Below are 7,679 nucleotides of genomic sequence, written 5' to 3'. Positions count from 1 at the left end.
TTTTTACAATCAATGTTTTCTCCTGGCCTGACAAGAGCTCTTTATCGCCGAAGTGCTGACAGAAATTGCCACTGTCATGCATATTCATGAGCAGTCAAGACTGGGGTGTGGTTTGGTTTGATAGCGGGTAGATTAGGTCTGTTATGGAATCACTACTACAAATAGTAGTAATTCCTTGCACTTAACAGTGGCAACACAGTAAAAAGAGACAACACACTGCCACCGTGGTGCTCCCTCCACCACTTAGGCGGTCCAATCGGCACCGATGCCCTAGTCCTGGATGCTCCTTTATGCATTCTATTGCTCTCTGGCTTTCCTAAAGAAGGTCCGGTTAGAGAAAGCGACAGTTTTCCTAGTGGCCCCCCCGGTGGCCCAGGAGAATCTGTCCTGGAACTCCTCAGTCAGACGAAAGGCACTCTGTGGCATCCGGAACCGGGCAGGTTCCAATTATGGGTCTGGCCCCTGAACGGGACCGCTAATCAGCCTTAGCGCTATCTGTCGTGGTAGTGGGTACGTTGCAGAACACTAGGGCAGGCTCCACTCAGTCGCTATATGCCTACAAATTAAGATATTTTCGGAACTGATGTCTGACTAAGGGTCATGACCCAGTCTCTTGCCCTATGCCAGTTATCTTGCAGATGCTGCAAGAACGTTTCTATGTTGGTAGGTCACCTTCTGTACTGAAGGTGTACTTGGTGTCCATTTCTGCGTGCCATGGCCCCATTGATTCAGTATATCTGAGTGTGCATTTCTTGGCAACCCGGTTTTCTCAAAGGTGCTTGGTGATTACACCCTCCAAGGTCGTTCTCCCTGAATGGAGCTTTGACATTGTACTGGAAGGTCACACAAAGGCCATTTTTGAGCCCATACACTCAATAGAGTTGAAGTATCTGTCTATGAAGTCTTCCTCTTTGCTATCACCTCCTCAAAGCGGGTCAGTGAGCTACAGGTGCTGCCAGTACACAGCTCCTGCATGCGTATTTGGGAAGATGGCAACAGTGTCACTACATACAAACCCTGCTTTCCTCCCTAAGCTGATCACAGCCTTCCACATGAATCATTCTGTGATACTGGAATCTTAAAATCCATCTCCATTTTCTTCGGAGGAGGATAGGCAATTGAACGTCCTCTGCCCAGTGCAGGCATTGAGGTGTTACATGGATAGGACAAGAGCTCTGCGTCATTCTGACAAGCTCTTTGTATGTCATGGTATACAGAACCTAGGACAGCACTCAAAGTAGAGACTGTCACACTGCATTCTACCAGAGGGCTGGCTACATTTTGGGCCCTCTTCAGATGGGCCTCGCTGTCTGATATCTGTACTGCAGCTAGCTGGGCAACGGCGCATACTTTCTCTAGGTTCTATCGCCTTAATGTGATAGACCCTTTCTTGCCTTCATTAGGCACAAGGGTCCTTGGGTTATGCGGTTCTGACACGTCCCTCGAATGCTGCCATTCTGTCTCCCTCACTACTGCTCTCGTATACTTTCCCATAAGTATGTTGTTGGTCATCTTCAAATTGAAAGGGAACGTTAGGTTACTTATCATAACCCTGGGTCCCTGAAAGAGAAGATGACCAACAAACCTTGCAAGGTCACATCGGTCGCCCTCACGTGTTCAATGCAAAAAGAGGAATGGCTTCCATGGGTTGACTATTTTGATCCCTCGGTAGGCAGGACCGAAGATGTCACACCAGGAAAGGGCCTATCGGCAGCTCCAATATAAAGAGCTCAGTAATACCTACCATTAGGCAGGCATATCCCATAAGTATGTTGTTGGTCGTCTTTTCTTTCAGGAAACCAGGGTTACGGTAAGTAACCTAACATTTTTTTACTCACATATGAGAGTGTGCAGCAAGTAATCAGGACTATTGGACAGTTCTAATTATTTACTGTGAACTAATTTGTGTACTCCCCTTGCTTACATTCCGATACACACATTATCTGCACATGAAGTGATTGTGCAATCACTGTGCCTAAATATAACTATAATATTTTAAATCACTCGTGTTACAGAGCCCAATTTATACCCTGTGCACCAATATATACACACCAACAATAACACAAAAATACGCACAGGGGAAGGGCATCCTGCCACACATACACAAACTCAGAAAGTAAATCACAATATTCCAGGTCACAAAGAAGGCTATTAATTTTTTTAAAAATCAACATATTTGACAGGTTTGTTTGATTTATTTATGCTTTATTTTTTTTACCCACCCCCTCCCAAAAGCAAACAAAGAGAGTCAACACATAGGTAATGGAAAATATTTAGCTTTATTAAATTTAATCAAAACATATTTAACCCTTAGTGGTCCATTTATTCAGCACTTGTCAGGTGTGTCAGGTCCAATTTATTTTCACAAGCGCTATTTATTTTACATGCGCTGTTTAAAATATATTTTTTTCAGAGTAAAACAGGTTTAAAAGGCAGTGTATGGCAAAAGGACATCAGTACTGCATCTCCCGCCAAGCCCCACCCCTTGTTCACTGTATTTTTCACATATCTTTTTATAGACGTGCATACTGATAAATCGTCTCCTGATCACTTGTTCTATCACAAAACTCCTCAATAATGCGATCCAAGTCATTATTTTATTACTACAACATCTCAAAAAGCTCTGCAAATGTCTGTGACATTCTTTGAGCGCTGGATGCGGAAGCAGCTATCTCCTTTGTTTATGTCCGTGTTATCTCTGTGGTGCAGGGGGCTATCAGATACACCCTTTTTTATTTTTATTTTTTTCCCGGCTCCAATCAGTCTCACTTGGCCATTGAAAGGTTTTCTCATTTTTTTTTCCAGAGAAAAAACGACTAGAGAACTGTGTTTTACATCTTTTGGATGATGTCGGACTGGAAAGGAAAAATTGTAATGTTGGACCTGGTCCGACATAAGACGGCAAAGGGCTAAGCGATTGTGCCCGTCAATAAAGGCTCTACCATCTGTTATTTGACCGTGACTGGAGTTACGAGTCCCGAGCAGAGAGCGGGGGCACTCACAAAAGTCAAGGTCAACTAACACGTGGTAGAGCCTTCATCGAGAGGGAGCTATCGCTATTAGAAAACGATTTCTCTCATTATTTTATTAAAAAAAAAAAAACACTTTGCTTTGAACTTGTAATGATTCGTCAGATACTTTATTAAAAAATTACTTGTTTCCTTGTCCCAGCTGCTTATAGTTTATCTAAACAGTGCCAGATATGTGAATGAAGCAATATTAACTGTCTGTTTCTCGGTGTATTGTTGAAAGATGCTGTATCTGCGTTCCAGTCGAATGACAGGCTGTGATTGGCTGACTCTGCAGTTGCAGGTACAGCATTGCTTTGCATCGTGCCTCACAACCAATCCAGGCCGTGCAAGAATAATTGCCTTGCTGCACACCCTGTGTTGGGTTATTTTTTATTTGATTTATGTTATTATTCCTTGTGATCTAAAGTGAAGTAAAATAATATATTGGTTGTTTATTTATCATTTGCATAATGTGCTTTATTTTATTGCAAACACTATCCATGGGGATCATTGTTAGACTAGTACATGTTTTGTTTTAAATTATTAGAGACACATTTATGATGAACCTATCTGAACCACTTTACAAAGGGAATCAAATAAGCTGTATAACCTTCAATTACATATAGTTAGCAACTGTTAATTATGTTGGTTGATCATGTTCCATTTTATACTGCAGTTCAGTTTGATAAGTTAGATAAGACATCCTACTGTGTTGTAGCAGAAAAACATAAATCACGCTGATAAATGCTTTATATAGTACTTTTCAGCACTGCTCTGACATAAGTGGAAAGCACTTCTAATAGAGGAGTAGAATGTGCATTATCATTGCAAGCATGAACATAAAGAAGTGTTTGAGCTGTCCAGTTTGATAATAATAATAATAATAATAATAATAATAATAATAATAATAATAATAATAATAATAATAATAATAATAATAATGTCAAACATATTTGCATATTGTTGTGTACATTACTAACCATTCTGCTGCAAAATGAGGAAAAAGGTAGCATGTATAAAAAGGTCTGTTCCAGCTTATATGGCTTATGGATTAATAGTTAAACACAGGCCTTACATCCCCACAGCTGTCAAAACCTTGCATTAAATGAACAGTGATTACTTGTTTCTAAAATCTGCATTAAATTAACTTATTTACCGCTGGGATTTAAGTTGTTGTTCTCCATTCAGGTGGAATATCCAGTTGCAAAGTGCTCCAGCTGCATCAAGCACTGCAGTGAAGCCTGGGGGGATCTGTGCCTGAAAGATTCATCTGAGTTCAACAACAACCTCATTTAAAGGGATAGAGCATGTTCCAGCCTCAGCCAGCAGCTGATGTGTAGCATAGCTATCACACAGCTCCCTTGTCAATTACTATTGATTTATGATTGCATTACTGTAAAAGCCACATTGCAGAACTGTACAAATGTATTGCTTGATTATGTCACAGTAAACTTTTGACAGTTGATCGCATCAACAGTGCTACCAACAGCTAGTCAGCAAGAGGCTGTTTATTTATTATTGATTTGAATATATTGCAAGGGGTTCAACTTTCACTTTTCCAGCTGGCTCAAATAACAGTCACTCACTCTGTCATGCATTAATCAGTTTTTTGCAAGTGACAAAGGTACAAACATCCTAACAGCTTTGGAGTTGGGTTCATTCTTATTGGTGTAGGCCCATACTTTCCAATATTCAACTTCCATTAACCTTAGGGGTTAAGGTCCATCAAAGGGTTAATAGTGCTATACAACATAAATACAGTGACTTGACTATTAAAGATGGTACATCAATACACTGTTAAATGGCCACCTTATTTTTTTATGTTCAATTCAAACCTGTGTTGATCAAAGAATAGTTGTGCTTGAATGATGAGAGCTGTGGCAGTTACAGTACGTGACAAATTGAAATACTAATTAGCCCCATTCATTCTTATAAATAATGCAAGGAGAATGCTGCTGATTGTCCACATAAATATATACAAATTATCAAGGGTAAACTTTTGAGTAGATCAAACATGTTTTTTTATTATTTTTTTTTTCCTCTTCTTGTGCAACCTTTGACTCGCTGTCATTGGTGTCCATAACATATATTAATGCTCTTTACTGACATGTAACTGGAGAATACTCAGTTACTATGTATACTTAACAAACAATTTGTTAAAACGCCCATCTTCTGCATTTCATGGCAGCAAAATTGTCCACAATCTTGTCCGTGTTCAATGTTCTTGCGAGTTCTTGTTCTGTGGTCCACAAGGCTAGTCCCGATAGTCTTTCTTGACACATGGTACTTCTGGTGTATGTTTTGATCAGCTGAAGTTTAGAAAATGATCTATCAGCAGTGACAAGAGTGACAGGAGTGGTTAAAAACAAACACGCGTCAGGAAAAGAAGCCGATAAGGCAGTGTTCAACAATAAGATGGGTTATCTCTAACTGATTAAAAACTGTTTCTGAATGTCTTTCTGTAGAGATGCTCGGAAGCTTTGACCTGGAAATGACTGTGATATGTCACTGCTATACATTTTCTGGAACTCTTCTGCTTTGGCAAAAAGCTCACCATCTATAGACACCAGAATCTGTGGTTGTAGAATTCCAAATCTCTGAACAATGTCACCGAAACAGTTTATCAGCTGCTGCATTACAATGTCCAAACAAGAGTTCAGAAAGGAGATATCCACCAAAACTTGACCAATTCTTTATTGTGTTTGACAGAAGCGCCATGGGAAATGTAATATACTTTTTGGCCTGTGGTCTTGTCCATTGGAGCTCTAAAGCTGCTGTGTGTGCTGGTTGAACTGTGATTTATATAATCATTGCTTGATGACAGCTATTGCTAGTAGGCAGGACAAGTGACACTCTGGGATACGTTTCCCCGCCTCATGTGCAGGCTAAACTGTAATGTAAGAGGCGCAACAAATATTTAAATTAGTTGCTCACTTTATTAACATATTTTCTCTTAGTACATACGACTAAATGTACACTTTGCAAACTGTCGCAACAAAAATGCTAATTGCGATATGTTTGTGCTGCGTCTGGTCCATCTTAGTACATATACCTCTGAATATTTCCCAATTAAACTAAAGAATAGAAAGATTTACAGAAACTGTACTTGGGGAATTAAATAAATGTATATTTGCAGAAAAGTAAAGTAGAAAGTGAATTACAGCTAACAGCTAGAATAATTGCAAGGCGATCTGCAAACTTGAATAAGAGGTGCTGCATGTTATTTTCCTTAAAGAACAGATGAATGGGCATTAAGATGTTTTTGTGCGTGATTCTAATTAAAGGATACATACATATTTAACAACTGATTGATAACGAATTAAAAACAATTTCTTAATATCCTATTAATTAGAGTTCACTGAATTTATATTCATTTATTTACTCACTCAAATGATTATCCAGCTTGCATATTCATGTTATTATAATTACTAACTTAAGAATATAATTAGTTCCCTACAGAACAGACAAATTATAGACAATTAATGTATTGCTTTCACTTGTTATTGGCATTTACATTGATATTCTGCCGAACCAGTATTGCTTACTGAGATTAATGTGCTGATTTATAATATTTTGATGTTAACCTTCTTTTATAATTTGTACCGTATTTTATTCACAAACTTTTGATAAAGGTTATAAAAGACAAGGAGTGTTTTATTGTGCAATTGTTTCTTCGCGATCTTGAGCTCGTTTAAGAGAGATTTGTAACTAAGAGTGCTAACTGAATTAAACCACTACACACATTAATTATCTTCATCGGGTAACTAAACTAAACACCCATTATCTATACATTTTGGAGGGTCCTACCAAGATGATTTATGTATGAAATCTGTTGAACAATAAAGCAACATGCGTCTTAAGTACTGTATATGGTGCTGGGTGTAATCTGTGCCTCTTGCCCTGACTTCACCTACTGTCTCGAATTACAGCAACAGACAATACACAATCAGGGGACATAGGTGAGGGGTGTTACACAAGGCAGTACCCACCACTGTTGAATATTCATAGACTTAAGTGAATCCTTTGGGTATCTACAGCATAAAGGCCTTTAAAATAAATAGTTAACATATACTACCCTCTAGTGGACAATAATCAAAGTACAATGAATAATTTTATTTTTTATTTTATTTTAGATTTCTCAGGGTTTGTTTTTTTTTCACAATTATACCCATTTTAATTAAGCACAACTGAAACACATTTAATTAAATAAAAAGTTCCCTTTTAGTGGAATTAAATCCTTATCTAGAACCACCACGGCAGTCATTTTGAAGGTTTGAGGTTTTCAAATTTAAATTACTCTGCCTATCTGAAAGTTATGTGGTTTATCCGTTTATGATTTTCCCTAAATACATGTATTAAATAACCTGATGTTGTTTCAAAGGCAGGATCACAAAAATAAGGAAATTATAATCTCGCCCACCTAGAACTGCCAAGCAGTCATTTTGACTGCCTTTTACAATACATGTTTTCATTTTGACTATAACCTACAATATTCTGTTTTTATATATATAAACTTGTTGTTATCTCTACTGGACCTGTCAACCATCAATTCCTTTGTTTTATACAAGGAATACACCGGAGAAAATATCAGTAGGAGAGATTTCATCTTGAAAGCTAGCCACAGCATTTCGGCAGAAACAATCAGATTCACTAGATTCAGTGCTGCAT

The sequence above is a fragment of the Polyodon spathula genome, chromosome 4 (assembly GCF_017654505.1).
Source record: "Polyodon spathula isolate WHYD16114869_AA chromosome 4, ASM1765450v1, whole genome shotgun sequence".
NCBI classification, from domain to species: domain Eukaryota; kingdom Metazoa; phylum Chordata; class Actinopteri; order Acipenseriformes; family Polyodontidae; genus Polyodon; species Polyodon spathula.
Note: the sequence above shows the minus strand (reverse complement) of the source record.